Raw genomic sequence first — 15,561 nt, 5'->3', positions numbered from 1 at the left:
TCGGTAGACACTTAGAAACGCTCTTCGTAAACCTACCGGAAAGGGCACGTTACATCTGAGACTACAAACCTTTTTGCTTGCTTCTCGCAACGCGCCTCATGCGACAACTAAGGAGTCACCATCAAATTTGTTTCTACACCGTAGGCAGTGAATTCGACTCGATGTTGTCAAGCCAGAGGTGGGAGGAAGGGTTGCGTATAATCAGTTCAAGAAAACCATGCCTCGCCCATGTCGTGATCATGACAGAGCAGTCGGTGACCGAGCGATGGCTCGCAATTATCGTGGCAGACCCAAATTGGTCCCTGGCGTTGTGGTGGGACAGTCAGGCCCTTTGTCTTTTACCGTTCGTGTTACCAGTTCCAGTGGCAGTTTAACCTCGCGTCGTCACAAGGACCAGGTTCTCGGGCGGACCACAGATCCAGACCACGAGGCATAGGACCAGTAGGGATCAGAGTTCCTGGTGGTTCAGCCGAGCGTCGACCCAGTGACATCCTCCGCTCCTACAACGAGTAGTGCTGACGTTTCGCGTCAGATTCAGATGGCGGGAGCAAGACTCTACCCGACGAGAAACCGTCGACAACCTGAGAGATATCATGCTGGAGTTTAGCTTGTTAGAGTAGCCAATATAAAAGGGGAGGGATGTGCTGTCGGCCGAGCACCACATTTTATCATGTCGATAATGCGCAGGTGCGCGAAACAAATAAAAAGCATGCGCCGCATCTTGCCGGCACTTATCGGGGCGGGCCACGCAACGATGAACATGTGGCAATAAACGTCACTCGCTCCTAGGAAACTTGTCTGCTCCTTTTTCACATGAACCGACGCTGACACAACAGTTTGCACTGAAGTTTTCAGCTTGAAAGAAAAAAGGCTGTCACATGAAGTTGAGTCGTTAGTACGTGGTGACAAAAAAGGCACACAACTGGGCACTACGACAACTACGAGATACACGACGTAAACGAAGTTTTAGGGGCTTTAATGGCTTTAACGCGACGCGCAAACCGGTGCAATCGGCCGTGAGCACATTCTCGAGCGTTGATGTTGATCTTTAAAGATGCGTTGATGGCGCATCTTTAAAGTAATATGATGGCAAGAATGACAACGTTCCACGATGTCAGCGTTCTTGTGGTTAGCGGTCCCGCGGCCCAACGTTTCCTCTAGAGTCATTATATTAACTCTATGGCGGCCGCAGCAGTCTGCGAATTCGTATCTCACATGCTCCGCCACGAGGTGCAACGCATGCACGCTGGTGCTTTTGAGCTTTGTCAGTCGAGTAGCGCGTACGGCTGTTAAATTTTCGCTCAGTGATGGTTGCCGTATGCAATCTTTATTGCCGCAGTCACGGATAGTAGCGCTCCGTAAGCGGCGTGCTCCGCGTAAAGAAAAGGTAAGGGACGGAAAAAACATATGGTGCTCGTGCTTGCCACATTGTTCCTTGCATGAAGTTACGCATCACGTACTTGTGACAATATGTACAGCCGTCAGCACGCTTAACTCGAACGCTCCGCCGCGTGTCCTCGACCCACTTCGACTGACGCCAGCGCCGCCAAGACTTGGACACGGTATGTTTGCTGCAGCTAACGATAGATGGAGCGCGACTCGATTTCATTAGCAAATTTTTGTTTCACGTCTGCCTGACCGGCGGGCCTGAGTTGTCACACGAGATATGCATACGGCGACAAATTTTATGGGCGCGCGAGAGAACGCAACCCCGAACGAGACGTGTCGAAAAAGGACCTACCAAGTAAGTGTATTTGACCCGCCGTTCAGGCAGAAGAGAAACATAACTATACTAGTGAAATCGACCCTCGCTCCATCTATCGTTAGCTGAAGCAAACATAGCGCGTCCAACGCTTGGCGGCGGTGCCGTCAGTCACAGCGGGTAGAGGCCACGTGGCGGAGCGTTCGTGTTAAGCATGCTGACGGTTGTACCAATAGACCATAATAAATATATTTACTATTCTAAATGGCGCAGCAGTTGACTCGTTGCTTTTCACATACGTGTATATCGAGAGTTCGACGGAAACCCGTCTCGTCGGGAGGAAACATGATGAAGGGAACGAAGTACACCGACCAAATAAAAGCTTAAAAGAAAACGACGTTTCGGCTTCCATACGGAAGCCTTGTTCACAATGAGGCTAAACAACAATTATTGTCTCCTATATAGGTCTCAGCACGTGACGCAAGCACCGCGCCTAGGACGAGGGAAGGTTTCTATCATTGAGCGAGTGATTCGAGATACAGGCGTGACTTCCAGTTTCTTTCCTTCCCAATTATAATCGCGTTTGTGCAGTAAATGGGGTGATCACCATTCTCCATGAATTTCTCTACGCTATGTAGATGATTATTTTTGTGTCATCAAGCGCTCTGCTTTGGAAGCATTCACGGCACGTGTAAACAATCAAGCCGACTCCATTCAGTTCACCGTTGAATTGGAACCTCACCAGAGGCTACCTTTTTTGTATGTCCTCGTTAAAAGGAACAATGGGGTGCTATCTTTCAGCGTGTACAGGAAAGGCACGCATACTGGCATGTACCTGAACTTCAGGTCTATCCACCCTGACACTCACAAAAGGCCGGTGGTTGCCTCATTGTTAGGTCGTGCGAATCGCATTTGCACGAATCCGGAAGACCTTACCGCAGATGTGCAGACCTTTCGACGTGCGGTTACACGTCAGCGTTCATTAACGCGGCGGAACATCGTTTGTATGTTCCTTCCCAGCCTGCCAGTGTCAGTCAGAAAAAACGCGCTCCTGTTCCTTATGTGCCTGGGATAAGCGAGACCTTATAACGCGTATTGCGTAGCTACGACGTAGAAGTCGCCCACGTCCATGTGCGCAAGTTAGCACTTGTAGGTGGGAAGGACAAGCTTCCGAAGGAAGCATTTCCTTGTGTTGTTTACAAAATCCCTTGTGCGGATTGCGAAAGTGTCTAGTATATCGGTGAAACCGGCAACTTCCGACAGCGCATTCGCCAGCACCAGAACGATGTCGAAAAGAAGAAAGTTGCACTGGCCAAGCATGCAGCTATGACTGATCACACCATAGACTGGACAAACGCGAGTATCGTCGGGAAGGAAATAAACTGGAAGTCACGCCTGTATCTCGAATCGCTCGAGATGCAATCCACAAAACAGACACTGAATCGCAATGATGTAAACATTCCACTGATGATTCCACTGTCATGCGGTAAGATCTACATTGGTCAGACGGGTCGTTGCTTAAACGACCGTTTGAGGGAACACCGTGCAGCTGTCGGTGCAGTAGCTGCTGTCGGGCATCTCGCGGACCATTGCCGAAGATGTATGTGCACAGCGCAGTTTAACTGCACCAGTGTGCTCAGGCGGTTGAGAGGGCAAGCAGACAGAGAAATTTTCGAGACCTTTTGCATAAGAAAAGCGGAGGATCGGTGTGTGAGTGCTCCGTAGCTGGCTCTCAGCAATAAAGAATGCATATTCTTAGAAAGAAATCTGCGCACGGAACCATTTGGCTAGGTGTGGCACGTGTGGGTTGCGTAAGCATGAAACGTGTTAAAGTTAGTGACGTTTTGGGGGGCGTGCTTGAGTGTTTTTTTTTTTTTGCGTGTTGCGCATCCTCCTGCGCAGCTTGTGGTTTCCGGTTTTTCTGTCAATAAACGCTCAGTTGAAGTTTGCGCTCCGTCCTGTCTGTTCGTCTCTCCCTTGTCTGTGGTTTTATTGCGCTATTCAGTCATGTCTACAGTTAATACGCAACTAGCCCAACTCATGTCTCTCATTATGTTGCTTTTAGTACATTGGGCCCTGTTCTTCCACCTTCTTTTTGTGTTGATCCGTCGGTAACTGTAGTCAACCTCATTGCCATCACTACGTGTCGTGCGCGGGTTCTTACGTTCGCACTCCAGAATCGTCTCGTGGAATTGGGTGTTCGTGCTCTCTTCACCCCATGTGCCCCCTCAGATAGCCATGCCAAAAGAATTACGAAGATTATGTGGTCATAACATTGGCGCCATGTCCGCCACTTCCTGCTTTGCCTCCGTGTCCTCACCGAGTCTCAAGTGACTAGACGCCGCAACTGGGAAGCCGTGTTCCGGAGGAGAAGCTGTGAGGCTCCGAACTTTTCCTCTTTTCTCTGGGAAAAAGTCTGTTCCGTCTCTGAATGTTTGTAAAAAAACATGGCTGATCAATCCCTCATAACACGGTATAACACGAAAGTCAAACGTGTCTTCACAGAAGTAGTGCTTATTGTGTAGTGATATACGAGAACTTGTACAATGTATATTCGTCTTTGGCCGCTATAGCACCGTTTGACGTGGATGCACCCATGTTGACAGCATGTCTCTATTGCGACGACTAACGCCCATGATCATGATTGAACCGTTGTGGTAGCTGACGTTGTGAACATATATTTAACACAGGGAATCGTGAATCCCGCGTAAGGATGATATCAACAATCTCATGATTGACACTGGTACCCGGTATGCACTTCTTCAAAGCGTCGTCAATTAGGGAGAGAAACGGCACGGTTTGCGCTTTCTAACAATGGGTGACTTACGTCTGCGCTCATGCACACACTACCACACACTGCGCTTCAGCAACAGCAACACGGGAGGTAGAGGTTCGTAGCCTGAGCCGCAAACGCGTGCGTCCCGCTGGCCTCTGTCTCGCAGGCTCTGGTCTCGCTCCACCAAGGCACGACATTCGCCTGTCCAAATCGCCTCCTTTCTGCAACGCGTATTGCAGCAGTTTTGTTAGTCGGTGCTCTCGCAATCGAAGCAGTCGGCGCCGGAGAAATCCCGTTGGTTCATGTGGAAGCTGCACTACTCCTATGAACAGAAGCACTCTAACACGAAGCGAAAGGCAAAGAATGAACTGCGTCAAGGGTGCCTCGGCGACGCCAGCGTGGCCACTGTACCTCGCTGGTATCGAGACGTTTTAACCATGACATCCGATATCGCACGCAATCTCGGAGTAAGCGCTAGTAAGTGTCGATCGTGAAGCATTACTTCTTTTCACCTCTCACAGACGGCGGCACCGCCCCGCTCCGTCCCGCCTACCCACACCGTGCGAAAGAGAATGCGTGAAAGACATAAGGCGCGTTCGCGCCGTGTCGAGCATCTGCCGAGTTAGCTTTGTCGGTAGGGCGTTGGGCGCTTGCCGTCGCGGCCGCAAGGTCGTGGGTTCGATTCCCAGCGGGGGACCTTTTTCTTGGTTTTTTCTTTCTGACCCATTGGCGTCCATTTTTTCAACGTCATATCCGTGACGGATGTACTTCGTGGACCCCGGCATAAAACACTTTCGTGTGAAAATGCAATAGGAAAGCCGCTGCAGCTGCTGCGCCCGTAACCACTTTTGAGTGCTCCGTTCGTACCAATTTCATGGCGTGTTAAAATGCGGGACAAAATTTAGCAATGCACCTGATGTCACGCCAGTATCTTTGATAGGCCTTGTAAGGAGCAGTGCTTGTCCTGCTGGCGATGACGAATAGAGTAGATGTATAGGGCTGACGCGCTGGAGTTTGAGTACTGTGGCGGAGCCTGGTGGCGTGCGCCGAAGTTGCTTGGGTAGTCAAAAATGGGCGCCGACCGGCGAGTTACGCAGTTCTCAGTTGCTTTAAGCGTTTTACTTAATTTTGCGCCTAGTTTTCAGGCTCAAAAAGTGCTTAAAACGTACGCAGGAACTTGTCCGCTATGCCTGCAGAGTCTGACATGTTTGACGAGCGATCCCTGCTTCAACAAACCGTACCGAAAGCAGGTTGTCTGGGCGACGGCTCTGAGCAGCGCGCGGTCCCGAAGCGCGGACGCCGCCGTTATTGTTGCGTGGTTAATTGCCTCGAACATGGGGGTAAGGATCCTAATGTGCGGTTTTACTGGTTCCCTTGAAAGCCGTACCAAGTGGAGCGACGGCACCGCTGGATACGTGCCGTCCGACGCGTGAAGTGAGTACGCGAGCAAAACGTGGTTTGCAACGTAACGTGCTGATTACTTTTCGTACGTGCGTGCACGCGTTTATATATGTATGTATTCCCTGTGTGCAGTCCAGACGGCACGCCGTGGCTGCCGACGGCGATCACGAGGATATGCAGCCGGCATTTCGTGCGAAACGAGAAAAACGATGCCATGAGTCACCCTGCGTATGTGCCTACGATTTTTCCGGCAGCTTACAGCCGGCTGCTTCCAGCGGCCGGCTGTAAACATTGCGCGCCGTCGCTTCTCGACCGCCACCGCACGCTGACAGAATTTGACGAATTCCCTAGAAGCAAATGTTGAAAACTACGACCGTGCATGGGGAAAAAGTGTGTTTGCGACTGAATGCGGCAGAAAACGGCACACGACGCGAATGCGCTCATTCGGGCCGCCGACGGCTAGCCTTCGTCACTGCACCTTTCTTGATTCCGTTTCGTCGTGTAATGCAAATCATGTCGGCTTAACAGCAATCTTTTCGTTTATGTACTGTCGTTAATCGCGCGAGCATGCCTCGTAAAACTTAACTCGAGCTCAACGTCGCATGAGATTCGCTGCACTTGCGAGTTGCAGCGCGCCGAAATGGTTCCTTCAATCTCCTGCACGTCGTAAACATACTTGACGTTGACGTCAAGTATGTTTTCTTGCGTTTACGCAGATTGCCTGGCCTGAAGAACTCAGCCACGCCAGAAACTGGCCGAGATCCAAAGCGCAGCACAACCGACAGCGGCGGCTCCATTGCGCATCTGAGCTTAGTGCTGCATGCGGCCGCCTGTCTGACTACTCGAAACCAAAGAACTTGTCGTAGGGGGCGCTTTTTAGCACCGTTTTCGCAGCGCCGCCTGGGCAGCCAGTCAGGCCTATATCGGAGGGCGTGGATTGCTCCTCCAAAGTGTCGCTATGCTCGGGCGCCTGAAGATGCGTTGATGAATTCGGTTCAATACCTAAAAGCAAATGACCTTGCCTTGCTCGTCTCGGATAAGGAAGGCGGATTTTTAGTGCTGCCAAATTCTGTATATCGTGAAAAAGCAAGATCAGCAGTAGATAAGAACTTCGTTTTTTCCAAATGCCCTTCAGCACAGCTGAAGAAAAAAGCCTTAGCGTTGTGCAAGGACATGGATCTTGAAATACTTAGAAAGTGCCTATCAGTGACAAAAAAGGACAAGTTAAGACTCTTCTTTTCTGCTAAAACTCACAAAGAAGTGATGCCACTGAGGTCGATTGTGACGGAAAAGGACTGTTGGCAGGGTGAGCTTTCGAAGTTCCTTCAAAAGCAACTCAGTGTTTTGGATACTGATCATCCACTTCTTGCACCTAATTCAAATTCGGTCGTCCAGTATATGTCAGAGCACGAAAAAACGGGGGAGTGTTTCTTTGCCTTTTCGGTAGACGTAGAAGATCTATTCGACTCTATTCTACAGGATGAACGATTAATTGTGGTTAGAGATAGCATAGAGCATTTCGGTCCTGTTGCCTTTCAGAACATTTCGGGGATTTCCATTGACAATTTTCTGGAATTGCTCAGATTTTACCTATCATCTACACTGGATGATTTTAACGGTGATGCGTTCATTCAAATGGACGGTGTTTGTATCGGCTCACGCATCGCGCCAATTTTAAGTGATTTGTTTTTATCTAATTTTGACAAGAAAGTGAACGCGTGTGTTGACAAGACTTCAACAGTGTGTAAAATTGGGCTAGTTGGTTTAACTTCATTGTTTAAACAGCGCAAAAAGACGACGACACGAGAAGGAGGACTACACAGGACAGGCGCTGGGACCCAGCGCCTGTCCTGTGTAGTCCTCCTTCTCGTGTCGTCGTCTTTTTGCGCTGTTTAAACAATGAAGTTGACAAGACTTGTTTTGCAAAAATTTTTAAATACGTAGATGACTTTCTGATTTTTATGAAATGCGTGGCTAATGATGCAAAGTATGTTGCTGTGAAAAATGTTCTGGAAGCTTTTAAAGCTAATTCTTGCGAAGGTTCACACATGAGATGCCAGTAGACGGGTGCTTGCAATTCCTCGATCTCCGCATTAGGTTTATTGAATGTAAACTCTGCTGCGCATATTGCCCCCGTAGTAAGAAACCCATCCTCAACTATAGTTCGGCCCACTCGAAGACAGTCAAAAGGGGTATAGCAGTGAATTGCTTTGGAGCCGCCCTGCAGAAAACTTGTGAGCACCAGGTGGCCTGGAGTGGTATGCACCAGGTTAGTGGACTGCGAAGCGCGGGGTTCCCTCACGACACCATAGTGTCTGTAGCGGAAAGCCTCATTTCCGAGGTGAAGCATGCTTGACCAAGCACGGGGCTCAATGAGCAGTGCAGCCAGGTGCGTCATGTACCAGTGCCGTACGTGCACAAAGTGTCGCACCGTCTCAAAAAGGCAGCATTGAAGTGCGGCGTTTCAGCAGTTTTTACTGCGCAGAAAAAACTCTCCAGGATGTGCCGCATGGTGAATGCCGCGGATGGTGTTCGCGCCTGTGCAAAAAAGCATGCCACGCTGTTCGCAGAATGCTCCGTTGCAGTGGTTTACATGATTCCACTGTCATGCGGTAATATCTACATTGGTCGGACGGGTCGTTGCTTAAACGACCGTTTGAGAGAACACCGTGCAGCTGTCGGTGCAGTAGCTGCTGCCGGACATCTCGTGGACCATTGCCGAAGATGTATGTGCACAGCGCAGTTTAACTGCACCCGTGTGCTCAGGCGGTTGAGAGGGCAAGCAGACAGAAAAATTTTCGAGGCCTTTTGCATAAGAAACGCGAAGGATCGGTGTGTGAGTGCACCGTCGCTGGTTCTCAGCAATAAAGAATGCATATTCTTAGAAATAAATCTGCGCACGGAACCGTTTGGCTAGGTGTGGCACGTGTGGGTTGCTTAAGCATGAAACGTGTTAAAGTTAGTGACGTTTTGGGGGGCGTGCTTGATTGTTTCTTTTTTTGCGTGTTGCGCATCCTCCTGCGCAGCTTGCGGTTTCCGGTTTTTCTGTCAATAAATGCTTAGTTGAAGCTTGCGCTCCGTCCTGCCTGTCGTCTCTACCTTGTCTGTGGTTTTATTGCGCTATCCAGTCATGTCTGAAGTTAAGACGCGCCCACTAGCCCGACTCACGTCTCTCATACACCCCGTATCCTGCTGCGCTAAAGTGTCTCGCACTACTTGCGCTAGCTGCAGGGGCGCACATCTGCCTTTTGACTTGTGAAGGCGTAGGCAGTCGTTGCTCTTAACTTCCGCTCGCTGGAGGAAATTAAGGATGAATTTGTGAACCTATGCAGAATGTACATAGCTGTGCAGCTCATCCCTTCATTTCTCTCGTTCCCGAAACGTCGTGCCAATCTTCAATGTTATCTATAAATCTCCTAGTTGAGGGATTCTGCCTGCAGTTTACAGAAGGTTATGTTATGCACTGTTTGTACACTGTAAAAATTTTTTCTTGAAAAAAACAGAAATTGTCTGGCAGCTGGCCTGCCAGAAAATTTCTGTTCTCTTTCTGTTTTCTGTTTTTATGTTTTTGTAATTTTACATGTCTCATCTGTTCCTGCTAACAGAAAATTTGTGTAATTTCCATCGCTTTTTCCGTTTTCAGTAACAGAAAATGTCTGTAATATTACATGTATTTTTTTGTTCTCAGCAACAGTAAATTTCTGTAATTTCGAATGTCTTTTCTGTTGGCAGTAACAGAAAACTTCTGTACCTTGACATAGATTTTCGGTTCGCACTAACAGCGAATTTCTGTAATTTTACTACTCTTGGTTTTTTAGTACAGAAATCCTGTGATTGGACAAGTATTTTTTTTTCATTCGTTCAGTACATGAAGTTTCCGTAATTAAAAAGGGCTCTCTGCTTTAAGTAACAAGAAATTCTGAAATTTTATTCTCTCTCATGGCAGCAACGTCACTTGACGAAAATTAGGCAATTTGAAGGTTATGCAATATTAAATGTATGTGATGCAAGAACAGAAAATCTCAGACAGAAAGCACCACAATTTTTGCATCTGCATTGTCCCCGTTATAGCACGCATCCTCTCTCACAAATTCGTTAATTCAGTACACCATAGAGTGAAATGCGAACAAGTTTATCGACATGGAACATAAAAGTTCAGGCAGTTGCCAACATGTGCATCTTGAAATACGAGAGATGCCCACACTATCACAAGCGGCCACTATGCGTTATTTGAAGGTCACAGGTTCGGTCCCTGCCAGCGCGATGTTATCTTTTCATCCACTTTGCTTTCTTCACATTTACTTCGTAATGACTACAAATAACATCCCCTGTACTTGCCTTGGCTTTTTTGTCTGTTAGTTGTACAATTCCCGTTTCGTTCACTATGCCCCCAGTATCAAAAGGGGTCCAGATTCAGGAATCTCTCGGGGATATTGTTCGAGTTGGCCGGCACATATGTTTGAACGTCAAGTCCTTCAGGGAGCTACTCAATGACGGCACTTTCTGGTTCAGGTTGTGCTGTTTCCCACGTGTATGGTCAGTCGTTGTGCCCTTTCCGGGACTGACATTGGCAATTGACCTAAAAAGAAGAGGCAATTTCGTTTAGCAGTGCACAAGAACCTAAATATTCTTAGATACAGTGTAACTACAAAGGCACCTACTTGCTCTTCATTAAGAATATGCTTTTCTGCATGCATCCATCTCAACTTAAATTACCATCACTTTAAATACAATATTGCCACATAAGTCTAAAATGAAACTCCTAACCTTTATAACACTAAAATTAGAGTCTGGACCACCTAATGTCTAAGTACTGACAGCCAGTTTGCTTGTGGATACTCGCGAGCAGCATACCATAATACAGGTAGCTTCTCATTGAAGGCATTATGGTTTAGTTTTAGTACTTTTGTTTCAAAACGCTTTCTTTTCAGGTTACCTAAATGAGGCCATCTCAATAAATAAAGGTATTCTATGTGAGCAATATACCACACATTTTTTTAATGTTACCGGAAAGCTAAAATTATTGGCCAAAGTATTGTGTCCAAGATTTAGTTTCAATCTCACCTATGAGTGAACTCCAGGATAAGACTTGCCTCTTTTGGGTGGGCAAAGTTGACGCAAAGTGTGCCAGGAATAATATCTTGAACGCCTCTCTAGGACTGGATGCTTGCATGAGAGGAACGTTGTCAATGCAAGGTGTGAAGGACTTCCCTGTCAGGAAACCACCACCTGGAAGTTGAAAATTTGGGTTCAAGATTTACTATATTTAGAAGGGGAGAATAACATACCTTTAGCAAATATGAAATGCCAACTTGGCATTTCCTCAATATCATCATCACAGGTGGTATCCTTGAATAAAAAAAAAGAGCATTGATCGAATAAGTAGACACGAGGTAAAATAGAATTTGTTAATAACAGGAAACCGCGCGGGCAAACGGGACAAGAAAGGCTGATAGGACTTTCTTGTCCCGTTTGCCCGCGCTGTTCCCTGTTATGAAGCCAAACCAACAAGCTCAAGCTCATACCCTTTTAAACAATTTGTTAAGCTGGATGTTTGCACGTATTTTAACACTGCGTACTCTCAAACACTTTGAGCGCCCGAACGATGCTTATCAAAAAGCACAATGCAAGAAAGAAGATAAAAAATCAACAAGTGATTTTCAGGCTGTATTAGCACCGAATCTCTTGCCCTAAGTGGAAGTGAAATGACGCATTCTGAAAATGCTGGTCTGCACCTGCGATGGTTCGCTCTATTTTCGGTGTACAATCGAGCCCGGATATATCGAATTCGATGGAGATTGTGAAATAGTTCGATGTATAAATAATTCGATATTCGAAATTGTGCTCATAATAAAAACATAGCACGTGTCTGACAAATATCTAAATTTGCAGAAAGACGGGAGATTACCGACTGGCGCATCCAAAAGCAGCAACGTCGACAGGCACACGACGGTGATAAATGATTTATTTGATGCGCAAAAAGCCGAACAGGTCGACGGGGCTCAACTGGCAGCACACGTGAAATGCGCAAGAAGGAAGTAGTGCTGAATAAAAAAAAAAAGGCCAGTTTAGTGCCCAGAAAGACATGCCCTGTAGTCACAAGCAAGCGCTTACACCACACTCAAAATCCAGCGCCAAATCACAGCGCCGATACCTTCGACGGAGCGCGAATTCATCAAAAGCCGCCACTTCTTCAAAGCACCCACCCTACCCCCACGCCAGCTAAACGCGTGCGAGAACAACCACCGTGTTTCGAACAAGTAAGCGCTTACACCACATTCCAGATCCAGCGTCAAGTCACAGCGCCGATACCTACGACGGAGCGCAAATTCATCAAAAGCCGCCTCCTCTTCAAAGCACCCACCCTCCCCCTATGCCAGAGAAACGCGTGCAAGAATAGCCAGCGTATTTCGAACGAGTAAGCACTTACACCACATTCCAGATACAGCGTCAAATCACAGCGCCGATACTTTCGACGGAGTGCAAATTCATCAAAAGCCTCCTCTTCAAAGCACCCACCCTCCCCCCATGCCAGAGAAACGCGTGCAAGAACAGCCAGCGTGTTTCGAACAAGTAAGCGCTTACACCACATTCCAGATCCAGCGTCAAATCACGGCGCCGATACCTTCAACGGAACGGGAATTCATCAAAGGCCGCCACTTCTTCAAAGCACCCACCCTTCCCCAACGCCGGAGAAACGCGTACAAGAACAGCCAGCGGGCTTCGAACAAAGCCGCTTGTGCATAGCGTCGAAAGTTCGAGAACCTTAGGCCCCCGTGACGCTGTCTCAAACGACACTGCTTTCACCGTTGCGTCTACCGACGACGCCGAACTGGCTCAACATCTTTACCGAGCCGCTGCTGCACTGTGAACAGATGAGTCATGTCCAACTCTCCCGAACCAAGGCGCGAACCAATAAGCGCGCAGAGGCGTGTGGGTCGGCCAGTCAACGAAGAAGCCAGTGAGCCAGAAGTGAGGAAAGACACTATCAGACTGTGGCACTGAAAATAACTTATATGTCGCCACGCATACATATCTTGTAGTAACGCAAAGTTCAAAAAAAAGGAAAGGAAGCAGAAAAAAGGAGAGGAACAAAATACAGGCGCTACACACACTACGCTACGCGTGCGCGGATTTCCTGCACGTGTGGTGCAGTGCACTTTGAGGCCTTGGGCGTGGCGTCGCGTTCGATATATCAGATGTGCAGCGAAGAGGAGCACTATATTTGCGTGCACAAACCCAAGATATTTGCATGGAATTCTACCTCTGTTTCACAGGCACAACAATTCGTGTGGTTCGATATATGCGTGTTCGACTGCATTTTTTCGATAAGTGCTGTTCATGTAGAGGGCACAGAATCGTTGCGGTAATATGAAACGGGTTGAGGCGTTGCTCAAAAGGGACACTGCGTCGCGTCACTTTTTAAGTGATTATATTATTGAACAGAATCTCGAGCGATACAATTCACTAAGGCAGACACATTAGCGCTGCGGTGTCAAAGACCCTCTATAGTTCGACGTAACGTCGACGCGTGCGCACACTCGGCATAGCGGCGCTACGCTATTCAAACGTATACAGCACAAAGGCCGGCGCGACCGCGCGTCCGGCGTCCGTGGCGCGCCGCGCCCCTGCTGCAGCCGGCGCGAGATGCGACATGCTGCAATCCGCGCCGGCGACGTTACCCAAAGAACAGTGTACCCAAAGACCCTGACTGCACGGTGTCTGCGTTTCTTCGTTACGAAGGGACGCCGGGCGTGCTCAACTGCGTATGCGTCAAGTCGACGTAGCGCGGCCGGCGGGGCGCGCAAGTGGGAGTATGAGTGCTCGGTTTTCGCGTCAACGTAACGTGACGAACCAACGAACCTGGCGCCGCCAACCTCTGCTGGTTGACGCGAACGCTGCGCTGGACTATAAAGGGCCCTTTATAACGAGGCGATTACGCTGGCAAAGCAGAACAAGAAATCACGCATCATAGCAAGCTAAGGACGCACACGATCCGCATAAATGGGACTGCTCCGCCAACGCCACATGACACAAACACATTCTTAGATCGCAACATCAGCGGAGCACCCGCTTTGGTGCGCCTAAACTAGCGGAAACTTTGGTGCGCCTAAACTAACGGTCGAACATATTGCAGTGCGACGCAATCTCTCGCAATCGCGTGCACGATAGTACGCTCTGCGCGGTAACAACGAAGCACACTGCGCAGACCGCGGCAGCCGCTTGGCACATTTGAAATGGCAGCACTGCTCTGCTTACACCTCCTGCCGCACGGCTAAGCGCATCAGCACAGCTAAATACGACGTGCACTAGCAATCAACGTTTCCAGAACCATTCGTTCAAAAAACGTTGCTAACTGTGCATGGCTACGCGAGCCACTGTCATCGAGCGCTATAGCAACAATATTATCAAGTAATATCACTTCAGTAATAGAGAATAGAGTTCAGTAATCACATAAAGCAGCAAGAGAACTTTCACTCACCTGATGGACGAACTGTAACAAAGCGCAGTGGTTCAATGGCAGCAGACCGTCGACGAGCAAACAACGAGGAGCGTCAGTCGGTCCAGTCCACGAAGAAGAAACTATAGGCCTATGCAGCATGAAATTTGAATCTGTGCATCGAAGCGCGCCGAAAGCAAGGACCGCAACATGTACGAATGCGCATATTACTTGAGACAAAATTAATTGCTACAGTTGGCTTGCTTCCTAAAATATAAGCAATTTATTACTCGGTGGAGTGTATTTTTATAGCTGTTTTTCAATTACTAAGAGGCACGTGATCAATCGTCTGTAAAGCGCCGGCTATAAAGACAGAAATTTTCTGTTTTTTTCAGGTACGTATTTCTGTTAAAGACGAATAACAGAAATTTTCTGTGTGTCCACAGACTTTGTCTGTAAAGATGTCTGTACTTTTACACAGATTTTTTACAGTGTATACCGTGCCCTTTTTTTTCAAATTGTAATGGTGCATGCCTTCCTAACGATGTTATGTTGGTAGAAGGTGGTCATCGAACTACGCGGGTAGGACTAGCAGGGGGTGTACAAAGCGATTTCGATCTATTTTCAGGGTTCGTTTCAGTTTGGTAATAAAGGCGCGAATAAGCTTCTCAATGCTAATTCATTGGATGCATATGGTTCTAAGTAAATAGACATCGCCAGGCCCGGAATTCTTAATTGTCATTTATCATGCCAGATATTTCGTCAAGCGAATATAGGCCCACTTTGCCCTACGCCTTGTTTAATGGACCTCGGCTATTTCTGCGTATTCCAACGCTGTTGCGACAGTATCATGTAGCTCTCGTACTATATAGTGCAGGGGTCTCAAACACGTGACCCGCGGGCTGCATGTGGCCCGCAGACCTCTCGCTAGCGGCCCGCGGCCGGAACATTCCTGTCTTCGTCCAATTTTTTAAATTTTCTTTATAAGTACGTTCTGATAAGTGACAAGCATGCGTCACAAATGGCACATGCTTGTCATTAGTGACACATAAATTTTTTTCCGTGAGGCACCCCCTGCAGCCACTATGTTTTGATAGATAGCAGTGAAACAACACTCTACATACTAGAATCGCCGTCCAGATTTTAGTTATTGGGAGACTGGGATCGATTTGTTGGTGGAATCCTAACGCCAAATACACTTCATAAATTACACATATGAGATACGGGGCATCCCTTCTTTCA

General features: G+C 48.0%; 1 long non-coding RNA gene across 3 annotated transcripts; it reads right to left on the bottom strand.

Moving 5' to 3' along the window:
- Positions 1-10,384: 10,384 nt before the first annotated feature.
- Positions 10,385-14,438, bottom strand: LOC125757931 (uncharacterized). Of its 3 annotated transcripts, none has more exons than XR_007415570.1 (3): positions 14,362-14,438; positions 10,944-11,108; positions 10,385-10,458 (listed from the first exon to the last, which is right to left on the bottom strand). It is a non-coding gene; the product is annotated as an uncharacterized LOC125757931 (long non-coding RNA). The 3 variants fall into 3 exon arrangements; XR_007415568.1 differs by lacking the exon at positions 14,362-14,438 and adding an exon at positions 12,557-12,627; XR_007415569.1 differs by lacking the exon at positions 14,362-14,438 and adding an exon at positions 11,168-11,206.
- Positions 14,439-15,561: the final 1,123 nt, after the last annotated feature.

This window comes from Rhipicephalus sanguineus, chromosome 3 (assembly GCF_013339695.2).
Source record: "Rhipicephalus sanguineus isolate Rsan-2018 chromosome 3, BIME_Rsan_1.4, whole genome shotgun sequence".
NCBI lineage: Eukaryota > Metazoa > Arthropoda > Arachnida > Ixodida > Ixodidae > Rhipicephalus > Rhipicephalus sanguineus.
The sequence above is the reverse complement of the archived record's forward strand: the minus strand, read 5'-3'. Positions and strand labels throughout refer to the sequence as shown.